At 35.3% G+C, this 14,276-nt stretch overlaps 1 pseudogene; it reads left to right on the top strand.

Annotated features, from left to right (window-relative positions):
* The first annotated feature begins 8,464 nt into the window (after positions 1–8,464).
* Positions 8,465–9,438, top strand: LOC148653662 (uncharacterized; annotated as a pseudogene).
* The last annotated feature ends 4,838 nt before the right edge of the window (positions 9,439–14,276 follow it).

The following is a 14,276-nucleotide window of genomic DNA, read 5'->3' as shown; positions in this document are numbered from 1 at the left end:
AGGGAGAAATGGAATACTGGTGTGTATGTTTTCTTTAAAGTACCGAGACCAGCCATATACTGTATGTTTAAGTTCCAAAATTAATATCGTTTATGGACTTCACACACGTTGCAGTATGCTCCTATTCTTTTTATGCTCAGGCACTAAGATTTCCCTTCAGAGGTAAAATTCCATATAAATATTAAATACTACAATGGACACAGTAAAGACGTTTACTGTAAATCTTTCTACGACAGACCATGGACCACGAGTGCCCCTGTCGGTCAACCAATCACGTACCGCGGTACCCTGCGTCATCTTGCATCACGATGCGCGACGCCGTAGCCAATTACCTCCGGTACGTGTCTGTACCGCGCACTTTGAATGGCTGCATCTGTAGTTAAATTATTATTTGTTTTTCAGGAAGTTAAAAAAAACACTTGAATTACTTATCCAGTCTCTCAAAATAAAGTTATATTTCAAGCAATGCAACAAACGTCGGGCAATGTGTTTTCTTTTTAATCCAACATTGACAGCCACATCTTAAATCTTGTCAGTCAGCTCTTTTTTCTCTATTTGAATTGTGGCGATTCAAACAACCTAGGATAACAAGTGGTCTCAAAGTCACCGAGCTCACAGAGCTTCAACAACAGATGACAATTTCCTTAGTCCTTCCTTATTCTTCCTGAAATTGTCGGATTATGAGTGAATAAAAGCATCTTATTAAAAACACGTTTGAGTTTGTTTGGGAGCTATATTATGTATTTTTTATGTGTAAGATATAATGATGTGTTCCTGCTTACACATCGCACGGCTTTAAAAGCTAGAAAAACAGGTTTCGATTCACATTATCTGGCGAGCCTTGTTTTGTCAAAGGACAGCACAAAAAAAACAGACAATACACAGTGGGGGGAGGACAAGCGAGAGAGAGAGTTTTTTACCCTCTGTCAAAAAAAAACAAATCACCCGGGGCAGAGACTCTGGGGGGATCATTGTGTGGTACAGAACAGAGCTCGGTCAATCCAAACAAGTTCAGTAGTAAAGAGAGAAAAGTCAACAATTGATTTAATTACGATCTGTCAAAGTGCAATGAAATACAATATTGTTGTTGTTGCTGTTATTGTTGTTTTTATCCTGTAAAGCGTTTTGAGAAGCCACCTTTAAAGGTGATATATAAAAGCGCTGATTCTTATGGGATTCAAATTTTTTTTATTTTTTTTTAATCGCGTATCTAAGGAAATAGCAGTATAACCTTGTTCATGCACAAACAGTGGCATGTTACATTATTAATTTGGGTGTCTCCTCTTGCCAGAAAGCTCTAAATTGCATTTTGAGTGCGGTTTTGACTTTTTTTAAATTGCAACCCATAAATAAAGCTGATACTGTTTAGAGTTTTAATTATTTTAAACTGTATTACAGCAGCACAATGCACAATGCAACGTAAATCGCTACCTTTGTCTTCTGCGTAATAATATTCAGAAATAAGAAATTAGATTGCTCAGGAATCGAATCACTTATTCTACATAAACACAGTGTAATTGCTTTCTGAAAATGCTCTTTTTCTTGTTCGTTTTGGAAACCTTGATCGAAACTGATTTGAGATGTTTGTATTTAGGCTCAGGATTTCAACTATAAGTCGTACACTAATTACTAGCAGTAAATACTGATGTTTTGCTCCCTCTTACCACAAAAATGTATATGTATTGTAGCTGGAATTAACTTTTTCAAAGTGGAAGGGTCTAGCAAAGTCATGTACCATAAAAGTATGGTAGTTAAAAACCATTAATACTTTTGCTTGGGTTTAAATAAAGTCGATGTTTTCTCTTTTCTGTAGACTTGACTATTTAGCCATGAGTTATACAATAGGTTGTCATTAAACAACCTTATGTTTATTAATCTTTTATGCACAGTGGGAATGGTAATGTAGTTGGAATTCATTTTTTAATTAATGTTTTATGATATGTCGCTGTTGTGAATGTGAACTCCAAAATTAATATCGTTTATGGCCTTCACACGCGTTACAGTATGCTTCTATTCTTTTATGCTCAGCTACTAAGATTTCCCTTCAGTAGTAAAATTCCATATAAATATTCAATACTTAAACGGGCACAGTAAAGACATTAAATATACATATACATACTGTATACAGTACAGCTTGCATACAGTAATATGTTTATGTTCCTAAATCAATATCTTTTATGAGCATGTGAAAGGCATGGTGAATCTGAGATTCTCAAAAATTACTGTACTTTGTATGATTGGAAACAAATGCCTGATTGTGAAATGCTGTGGTGTTACTTTTACAAAGACAGTCAATGAAAATAAGAATGTTGACCAGGGCAATACTTTGAGTTTACAGCTTGTCCAAGGTCATTCATTATTAATGCTATTAGTAATATCTTTTGTAAAGACTTTGATGGCGACAGCTCAAACATGAGAGGTTGAGCTTTATTAGCTCCATCTTGCGGAAATTCCGGATACTATTATTTTACTTGCGGTACCACGTGGTATCATGCAGCACTATGTGAGAATTTACGGTATTAATACGGTAACTTGCGGTACACTGCGTCAAGCGCACTGCAAAATAATGCGGTATCGCCCGCTTGTTTTGAATGGCTGCATCTGTAGTGCTGTTGAATGTAATGTTTGGGCAAGGTGAATGTAAACAGCATATTTAGGTTTCTACAATAGTGACCTTAAAATAGTTCTGTGTACAACATTGTGTCTTTAGTTTCACAACTAAATCATGTGATACATTTTGATAGCATTATAATGGGAAAAACATTAGTGGGTGTGGATTTGAACACTCTGCTGATGTAAAGCTAAATAAAACAAGAGGAACATAGTGTACATATTACATAAAAGTCTTGAGATACTGTACATAACAGGTTCTCATTTTGATCTTATGTTCAGCTAGTCTTCTTTCTGGTAGTTTTTTTGGAATACAGAGTAAAGGAAAGGAAGCCCAAACTGTGATGTTTGTAAATCTTTTTTTCTAGTCACAGTTTTCTTGGGCTTTCAGTGAAACACTTTTGAGGGATGACCTGCTAGCTTGGCTTTCAGTATTATTGTTCCTACGGGTTTATTCTCTGTTATTCATGCTATACTAAACATAGTTTACAGAGTTCCAGTGTGTATAACTGCCTAATTTGTCTGAAAACACTCATTTTTTTTAGTTGCATAGATATGTAAATTATTTTATTTATATTTTTGTTGGTATAAACCAGATGAAAATAACATTGTTAAGTGTATCAAATAAATGTATTAGATTGTTATACATTTTCAAATGGACAGACTATCTCAAGCTGCCTAAAAAGGGATTGTTTGACTGCTGTTAAAATATACTTATTTCTCTGAATTTGAATTAATGCACTTTGGAACTTGAAGCATTTAGACAAAACAGAAAATACTACATAAAACTTAGTTTTTAAAGCATTTAATTAAAATGGAGATGAAAAATTAACCCTTTTAAAGTGATTCATTAAAAGATCAGAGTATGATATAATTAAAACACCGTTATTGCGTTCAACTGCAATGCATGCATTTGTAAACCATTTATAGATACAAAAAATTAAAGGGCTGGTGCCTACAATACCCTTAGGGTTTCACTGGTCCTGAATTCTATGACATTTGCTTGCTTGTCAGGGATGATTCCAAATAACGACTATCAGAGGATGATTTAATGCTCCTTCCCTTGTTATCCTTCAGGACATATCTGAATAATGTTTCACATTTATTTTGTTAATCAGAGCATGTAACTTTCAGTAAAATTAAAAAAAAACAAATGATAAAGATGAGCATTTTTTGCAATTGCTAACTGCAACCTGCAATATTTTGTATTACCAACAGCATGCATATTACTGTCCATTACATGTGCATTGACGTTTATACAGCTACGTCCTTGATTTTTGTAGTAACTGGTTTAGTAATCTTGTCATGTGGATAGCCCTGGCATGCACCAGGCTTAAGTTCTTTGTATTTTCATTCAAAATGATAAGAAAAAAATAAAACTATGTACACAGATATTAACTGCATCTTTAAAGATCAAATTAGGTGTGGAAATGCTCCTTGAATGTGCTTTCCAAGAAAGAGTTAACTGGTTTTGCCTAAAAAATGTATTATTTTTTTCTGAACAAAAGAAGCTACTTCCCTTGATAGGCATATTTATCATGAGTAGAACTGTAATTACAGCTACTTTATTACTGTTTTTGAGTAATCAATAAAGGAAGTGGCATTTACTCAAGGTATTTCAATAAAGAACATACACTATGTTACAAATATAGCAAATTCAACAAATGACAAGCAAATTCTTTCAATAATCCATGATTGCTTCAGCAGGTCAAATACAGTAGGTTTCTCCAATTATGTTAATATAAGCAATAAACAAAAATGAAAAAGTATTTTAGATAAAAAAAGACAATTATTAACTCTTTCTCAAAAAGCACACCTGGTCAAAATCTCCTTATGCAGCTTTTGATTAAGACTTTTTTTTTCAAAACATTTATTGAGAAGAATCTTTAACATGATTTACAGTATTTTATCAGGATTGGTTGCATCCTTCTCTACACTAACAAGCAAAACATTATTTTACTCATTGAATTTTGTTTGGGCTTTGATCTCCACTTATTATCTCTTACCTACTTGGATCAACTACATCTCCAAAGATAGGACACTTAACATAATGTGAAGACAAAGAATAGCCACCTCTGCACAAATTATATATTGTTTTTTGTTGCATTTGTGTAGACTTTTTATTACATTCTATCAGGCTTTAGAACAGTGATTAACAGCTTTGTGTTTGCTAGAAGAAGATTTGAAACTTGCTCTCAAGAGAACAACAAAGCTGGTACAATAAAAAATGTGCCATTTATAACAGAGGTTGTGACAAAATGATCATCTTATCAGAGAACTGAAGAATTTCCATAGGTGAACAACTTTAAATTGAAATATTGAGAAGATGAGATTAAAGACATACAGGGATGTAATCTAGTGTCTGCAGTCAACAACACAACACAACAACACAACAACCATAAAAGCATGTGTTTCTATAATGCCTTTGCCACTGTGACATGTATTTGTGGTAAATGTAAGCTATGAAAGAATCAATGAGTTATTTTGTTTTCAATTTGTGCTTTACCGTGGGCTTGAGTTAAGTGAATTTGTTGTCACATTTGCCAGCTCAGCCATGAGATCCATACTCAACATCATAGTATAGCTTGTTATCTGTGCTTGGTAGAGTGTGGCAAGTTTTCAAACATTCAATTTATTGGCCACATGCTGTAGTTATTGTATGTCTCTTGGAACATCTTATCTGTTTTCAAAGACAAGAGCTTTGGCAAAAAAACAGGAATCAGTTATAGTAATAATAAATAGGAAGGTTGTAAAATATTATTGGTATATTTTGTACTTAATATACTTAAGAACATTTAAGTCCCCATTTTCTCATGAAGTGAAAACTATGACTTTGTGTTTCACATTACTGCCATTATTTGACTTTGAAGGTCTGAAAAAGTGAAAACTTACTACTTATTTGCCCTCCCTCATATTCCCTGTCATTTAAATTGGGATTTGTATTGTATACTATTATTTACTTTATATAAGATTATAGAGCTGAATTTTTAATCATAAACTAATTTATATATATATATATTTCTTGACCTTTTGTAGCCAGAAGAACAAAATTTAGCAAGCTGTAAGGCGAACAGTCAAACCATCCTTTGTTAGTATTAGAATGCAGGTCTGGAAAAAGAGCCACAGAGATAACAATGGAAGATCAGTTGTATAAGTAAACAAGTAGCCTGGGATGTTTTTGAGCATTTGAAGAATTATTTATTTTGTTTTGTTCATTTCATGCTGTGAACATTTTATTCCTCGAAACAGGGATTTTCTGTTGAAAGACTTAAGGGCTTTAAGGCGACATGACTATGGCAGTCTACAGACATTTTCTCTGCAGCTCTTGAAAAGTTTAAAAAAAACGAATAAAGAAATCAGGTGTTTATCATCACTGGTCATTTAGTAAGGGTTGGCCACTTAGCCCAAACGGATTCTTAGATAATCAGGGGGTAAAACACAAGGCAACTCAGTACAGCCTATTGATTCTGCCAATCAAAACTCCAAAAACACCATGCAAATTAGCTAGAAGAGGTAACATGTGCTGGATCAATTGAATCCAGAATAGATGGCAGTCAGGTGAGTTCAATCACTTCATTAAATAGTGACTCCATTTCTACTGGAAAGTGTTAGACCACATGGTAACATGGCTATTTTTTTTTTCAAATAGTCCAGGGCGGGATTGCAGTACTTTGTAAAACCGCCAGTGGCACAGTGAATGCTTATTGTGTCATATGCCTAACATAATGAAGAGTAAATCTTATTTTAATCATAAAAAGTTGAATGACGTAATCCATTAGTGTTTTCCAGCACTAATCATACTGTATTACATTAACATTTTTTTAAATTTTTGTATTTACTTGGTGTCACCGGGGGAAAAGCAGGTGTAAAAGGGATGTTACACTAATCTCCGTTTCTTTGTCCGTTTTTTCTCTGATTCCAATCCATAATCTGTTTCCTGTATCCTTAAACAATCCAAATTTCAAAGTCCATATGTCCACACAAATCCATCCCATAACCAAGTCGTAATCTGTAAACCGTAGTCCATTATTCCTTAATCATTTCAACCACAATCCTAATCCCCTTCTTCCTCCAAAATGCATTCACCTTATCGGCTTCCACACTGGCTCACAGCTTCTGAGGCATTTATATTTTGTTTCCTGATGTAGCTCACCTGTGTCTCATTGTTTCGCTGCATAGGCCTTTTCCAAAAGCGGGTCAGCTGGTTCTCTTTGGCAGCCATCTTGCTCAGGTCTATATCAACCATATTAGGTGTTTCGTTCCGGAAATACCGGTTATAAATGACCCTTCCCCTGGTCATTTTACATTACATACAGTATACAGAATTATTAGTAACTGTGTAATCTGTAATCTCAGATAATTTTACTTTAGATTTTGATTGCTATAAATATTTTATGCATAGTGGCTTTAAAAAGCACTATATATATGTTTTTTTTTTAAAAAAAAACATGCTTTCAATGCAACAATTCCCCAATATTTATAATAAAATGTTCTTGATTTAAAATATGCTATTTTTTAGTGTTTCTCATTAATTCTGTTTTATTTCAGAGTTTTTTTTTCTTCATATTACTTCATTTCAAAACACATTTCTTTGGTTTGATTTCCTCCGTTAGCATTTATAACATCAGACAATTAACATTTACCTTAGTATACCTAGGTAAATTCTGGATTAATGATTGTCAAAAAACAGTATAGACACATATAATATAAGATAACATTAAGAAGACAGAGAAAAAGAAGAAACAAGAAGCAGGGAAAAAAGAAGAACGAGGAGAGAGAGGAGTCCAGAGGAGTTGGAACTTCCACCAGGCGAAAGCCCCTACTTCATGATCATCCAAACCAAACCTGACTGGAGTTTAGTATTTGGACCTTGGTAGAGAGAACTTTATTTTTAGGTTTCCTGAGTAAAAGATATCTAATTTAGAAACGTCTTTCCTGCTTAGTGTGCTTTTTTAATGATAGGGATATAGGCTCACATTTATTTTTTGTGCCATGTGGGGTGCAGAGAGAGAGAGAGATTTAACTACAGGTTGCTTTGTATTTAGTTAGAAGGCAGCTTGTGTCTAATGTGGCCTCTGTTGGCATTAACAGTTTAACCAAGTGTGCCTGGATTATTACACTTCTCACCAAAGTTGCGCCAGATAACAAATAATTCACATATCTCTAATTACACCAACCACTCACTCAGGTATATTGCTGGAAATTATGAGTTGGGGGTTTTGAACACTTATTTTACTTATTGACTAAACTGCTCTGTCAAATCTTGATTTTCACTATTTTCATAACCCCCCATAAATAGTTATATATATCTTACACTGTTTACCCTCCAATGGAGTGGCATACCAATCAGGATGTACCCCACCTTGTGCTAGTTGCTTGTTGGATTAGGCTCCAGCTCCCCCCACAACCCTGTACTGGATGAAGCAGTTAGAGAATGGATGGATTGGTGAATGTATAATTAAAAAAAGGTTCCAATTTAGAAACAGTATGGAAGATATTTTCTTCAAATGTTGTTTAAAATATAAATTTTAAACTTCTTCAAATATTACAGAAGTCTGTGATCCAGTCATACAATTGTCTTTAATGCAGAAAGTTGCTCATTCTAAGCTTTTTAAATACATCACTCAAAAGACTAGTTGAAACTTTAAATATTCTTTGAATTAAATGAAATATTTACAGTATTTCCAGTTGCTTATGCACTGTGACCAAATGCACAAGCAGAGCTATCTGATCTCAATACAAAATTCCCGGAACAATGCACCAGATCTGCAGAACTGAACACACATTCTTCTTGTTTTAACTCAATTTGCAATTCTGGTTGACTCGTGTTCTATAACACTACACATAATCCTCAATGTATAAGCACAATAGTCATTGTGAGAACCCAAGACTCAAAGAAATCCAATGCCATTTACTGGAGGACAATGGAATGTTTCACAACATAGACCATATATCCACATCTACCATTAATCGCGGGCTGAGAAGTCACAGGATGTCTATGAAGCAAATATATCAGGTGCCATATGAGGGAAATAGTGATTGTGTGAAAGAGATGTGCTAAGTATACGTGCAGGTAAGCTATGAATCTCCATAAAGTAGTACAGTAGTGTGCACTTGTCTTGCATAAAGGTGAAGGGAAGTAGTGTTACAATATACAGTACTGTAAGAGAAATGCACAATATCCTCATCACTGTACCTATATGATTATGTCTTCATTCAGAGAATCTTGGAGCTTGAAGCAAATGTTGCCCCAAATGAGTTCATCTATGTTGATGAGACAGGATTCAATCTGTCTACAAGGCAACAACGGGGAAGAAACATCATAGGACAGAGAGCAATGGTGGAGGTCCCAGGCCAAAGGTGGGAACGTCACCTTTTGTACTGCAATCAGTCATCAAGGGGTTGTCCATCGGCATGCAACGTTTGGGCCTACCAACTCAACACATCTACTGGCATCCCTTGATGCACTGCATGACTGATTGTTCCAACACGGGGCCCCAGACAATACTTAAATGTATTTTGTCATTTGGGACAATGTAAGCTTCCACCGTGCAGTGGGTGTCAGAGAATGGTTCACCAACCACCGTCAAATCTTCCACCGTTCCTCAATCCAATTGAGGATTTTTGTTCTGCATGACATTGGAAGGTTTACAACTGTAAGTCTTATGAGCAAGTCAGTCTACTACAGGCAACGAAAGAGATCTGTGATGATTTTCGTACAGATGCTTGCCAAGCATAGATGCATCATGCTAGGAGATTTTTTCCCGCTGCTTGGCCAGGGAAAACATCAACTGTGATATAGATGAAAACCTGTGGCCAAATCAATAAGACAGGCAGGACAGTTTCTAAATGCAGTATTTTTTTTTTTTGCTTTCATACAGTAGTTATGTTTGGCAGTTTACTTCCAGTGGGCAGTGAGTCGTCCAATATACGTATATATCACAGCGAAAAAATGGCTATATGTATACAGATACAGCCATTCAAAATGCGTGGGGTATTTCGCGGTGGGCATGTCACATCAAAACGCAGTTTCACGCAGTATCACGCGGTGTAACGCGTCATTTGACGTCATACCGGAAAGTATCCGGAATCACCTTGTAAAACCGCCAGGAGGAGCCAATAAAGCTTAACTTCTCATGTACAGCATTTGAGCTTTTAAATTTAAACTGTGTATTACAGCATGTTAATCATCAGTCATTAAAAAGTTGGTATATTTTATGAAAGCAAGATTGCTCAGTTGGAAAAAAGTACACAACTGAATATTTAGAAATATTTTATGCATCAAAGCCTTTACCGAAGATATTACTAATAGTATTAATAATGAATGACTTTGGACAAGCTGTAAACTCAAAGTATTACGCTGGTCCAGATTCTTTCTAACCGTCATTTTAAACGAAAATACTTTTTTTTCTTTGACCATCACCACAGCATTTTGTTGATCTAACTTACGAGGACAGGACATTAGCTAGCCAATATGATAAAGGAATAAATGACTTTTTTTGCTAATTTCTTTAGCACATTTGTACAAACACTTGGAATCTGTCCAAGCCCTACTTTGTCAGGCATTTTCTTTTTTTTTACGGACATAAAAACTCCCTTGCTTTTAACAGAGCGTTTCACAGTTTCCAACTACAAAAATTATTTAAACTCCGACACTTATCATTCAATCAGAGCTCAAAATATCACAAAGATCCTCACGATCACAGCAAAGACTATATTAAAAGATACTTGTATCAGATACATGAGAATCCAAGCTTTTTTATCTACGCTTACCAGAGATTATGGTACCAATTCAGAAGGGTGTCAGCCAGTCAGATTCCAGGAATCAGTATTTTAAAGAAAAAATACACAACAGTATTCCATTTCTCCCTAAACATTTTAAGCATCGAAGTCTTTAACTAACGTGAAATAACGTGTATAAAAAGTGGTAGTTTAAAGCTTTTCTGCAAATACGCTCGATACCGGAGTCAACAAGCATACTTTTAGAATTTGATTAATAGAGAATTGTGGTGCCTCCGGGGAAAAGGTTTATGTAATATGTACAAAAGTACTCACACCACACACTCTTCTTTTAGTTTTGTGAAGTTTGCTCCCTTTCTCCAATTCGTCCATCTTCCAAGCCAGTCCGCAATCTGTTCTCTCTATCCTTAATCAGTCCAAGTTCCAAAAGTCCATAAAGTCTCACAAATCCGCGCCAAATCCAAAACACAAACCGTAAACCGCAGTCCTTTATTTATTCCGTAAATCCATTATGCTTAACTCTGTATCCACACCAACCGAACTCCACTATCTGCTCCAAAACGCATTCGCCTACTGGCTTCCGCGCCGGTTCACTGTTTCCAGGGCATATATATTTTGTTTCCTGGTGAGACACACCCGTGTCTCATTGTGATTCAGACTGAGCCCTTTCCATCTGCGGGTCAGCTGGTTTCTCTTAACGGCCATCTTGGTCAGGTCTAAGTCAAGTATAGTGAGCAGATTGTTCCTAAAATACCTGTCCTGGCTGACCCTTCCTCTGGTCCTCTTACAGAATATAATTTGGAATCGTGTATCTAAAGAAATTAATAACTATATAATTATATATATGTACTGTAAACAAACAGTAGTATATACTGTACACATACAGTATCTATTGATATGTGTACGGCTGTTTCTCCATTTGTCATATGGCGTGATGGTTTAAGTGTCTGACTTATAAGCTAGAGGTCAGCTGTTCAAATCCAGCTAGAGCCAAAAAATTGCTTTTAATAAACATTTCTTTGAAAACTAAAATAGCAATATTATGGACAATTAATTGACTTTTTTATATTTCTAAATATCACAACATGTTCGAATCTAAGTCATTTTTTAATAACAACGAATAGTCACCGTCATTCCCTCTGAATCGCTCCAGTAGGTTATTAATATCTTCAGTGTTGCATCTTCCCAGTTTAGCTGATCTTTTGCTGCCTACGCATGCTTACACAGCTCCCTGGGTAAACTATCATACTTGACTGAGAAAGCTTTAGAGAACTTAACATTTTTATTATAAAAAAATTGTAAATACGACATTTACGTTGGCGTTATTAATTTTTCACTTGAGTGTATGGAGGAGTGTCAGCTGTCAATGAGACCAGACCCCCCCTCTTAGGCTGGGCAATGATTTTTTCAATTTTTAAAAAAGAAATAAAAAAATTGATATAATGATATAAACATTTACTGCAATACAATACTGCAACGTTTCGGCTGTGAATCTTTCTTCACATTTGAGGGTGAAACGCTTGGAGTTTGTAATGTAGGGTGCTCTGGACGGGTTAAGCTTTAATGCAGGAAAAATGTATTTACCAGAAGCTACAGTTTACTGATTCTTATGGAATGTGTTTTCTTCTTTTCTTCAGCTTGGAATAAACTTATTACTTGATTCTTATGGTAGCCCGTTTCCGCCAGGGAGTAAAAAAAACCACACACACTTTTACATTGACAAAAAGTAACGCCACACTCTCGTTTAAAGCACCACGTGTCTTCCTGTTAAAAGGAGGAGACACTTTACACTTTAACTCTTCAGTTCACAGAGAATTTCACCAGACCCTCTTCTCTTCTTGTGTCTAATATTTAGTTTAGAAGGATACAAGCAGGATTTCAGATGAAAGGCAGTGACCTCAAGCAAGCCCAAATCATAGTTGAACCCATTCAGAGCCTACATTATATTTTAGCATTTCATTTTGAGCTGAAGACCCTTACACCTGAAGAAGGCTTCACAGCCGAAACGTTGCGTTTTCTCTCCTCTCTTCTGAGCATGTGTACGATGCTGTAATACAGATTAAAATAATTAAAAGTCTAAACAGTATCAACTTGAATTCTTATCTTTATTAATATAACTATCAAGTGGTATTAAATAAATACAGCTTTTTAGTATAGATTACACTTTTCTAAAATGTATATATATAAAAAAAAATCTTTCCACGTTTGATCCCAAGACGAAGTACAATACGCCCCTGCTTTGTTTCTAATACCTGTGAAACCGGTTTAATTCGTCACAGCCAGCACTCCCGCAGAGAGTGATGAAAACTGTGCAGGGCCAGGTGAATGCACACTACAGTTCAACATGCGGTACCGCTGTGTACTGTACATACAGTACGAACATGTGTTATTTTGATACATAAAAAATGTCAATATACAATATAAACAATGTCTTGTTTGAAGGCGGGGATATTCTGACAACAATTGATTTAAAGACAATCTGTCAAACTTCAATGAAATACAATATTGTTGTTATTGATGTTTTAATATATGTTGTGAATGTCTGTAGATTGTATCTTATTTTTAGTTTTTGTTTTGTTTCACGTTAATTTTATAAGGGAGAGTGTCATAGAGACGACTCCCTTACCCCCATCTTGATTAAAATACTTTTATTTTTTCACAATCTGGCAATGCCAGACAGAATTCACATTCGCTGCAGCCAAATGGCCTTGCAGATCAGAAAATCAAGGAACAAAACAATTATCGCACCCGGTTCCTCAATGGAATTGCTTTAACTTGCTAATGCGTTGGTGTAACAGTCCTTGTGTGGCAAGCTTCTAATGTCTCCCGATAATATAATATAAAAATCTCTTTTTATCTCTTTTTTCCCAATATTATAGCAATATTATCTCTTTTTCCCCAATCAGAGGGGTATCAGATGGTGTCAGCTAATCACCATTCTGAAGCTGTGCCATAATCTCTGGTATAGGCTCACCCCAGAATTTTGACTTTTTACTGTGTGATAAATGTTAAAGACTACTTCTTAGCGTAGATAAGAAAGCATAGATAAAAAAGCTTGGATTCTCATGTATCTGATACACGTATCTTTTTCTTTGCAGTCTTTGTTGTGCTCTTGAGGATCCTTGTGATATTTTGAGCTCTGGTTGAATGATAAGTGTCGCAGTTTAAATCATTTTCGTTGTTAGAAATTATGAAACGGTCTGTTAAAAGCAAGAGAGTTTTTATGTCTGTTATAGTAAAAGTTGCTCAAATAAACGTGCTAAAGAAATAAAAAAGTCATTTATTTCTTTATCAAATTGGCTAGCGAATGTCCTGTCCTTGTTAGTTAGATCAACGAAATGCTGTGGTGTTACTTTTTGTCAATGAAAAGATAAAGTCTTTTCGTTTAAAATGACGGTTGCAAAGAATGTGGACCGGTGTAGTACTTTGAGTTTACAGCTTGTCCAAGGTCATTCATATTAATACTATCGGTAATATCTTCGGTAAAGGCTTTGATGTATAAAATATTTCTGCATAATTAAAATATTTATGATAAAGGTAGGTTGTGTACTTTTGCCCAACTGAGCAATCTTGCTTTCATAAAATATATCAACTTTTTTAATGATGATTAACATGCTGTAATACACAGTTTAAATATAAAAGCTCAAATGCTGTACATGAGAGGTTAAGCTTTATTGGCTCCTCCTGGTGGATTTATAAGGTGATTCTGGATACTTTCCGGTATGACGTCAAATAACACGTTACACCGCGTCATACCGCGTTTTGATGCGATACGCCCACTGCGTTGTACCGTGGCGTACCCAACGCATTTTGAATGGCTGCATCTGTATAAAGAAAACAGGAAAGGTGACAGGGGAAATATCTGTGTTGTACCTCTTTTTAAGCAAAACATGTCAGAAAGATGTCTGTTCATCTTAATTTACACT

The sequence above is a fragment of the Lepisosteus platostomus genome, chromosome 10, assembly GCF_059453375.1.
Source record: "Lepisosteus platostomus isolate fLepPlt1 chromosome 10, fLepPlt1.hap1, whole genome shotgun sequence".
Classification (NCBI taxonomy): domain Eukaryota; kingdom Metazoa; phylum Chordata; class Actinopteri; order Semionotiformes; family Lepisosteidae; genus Lepisosteus; species Lepisosteus platostomus.
Note: the sequence above shows the minus strand (reverse complement) of the source record. Positions and strands in the feature narration are given on the sequence as shown.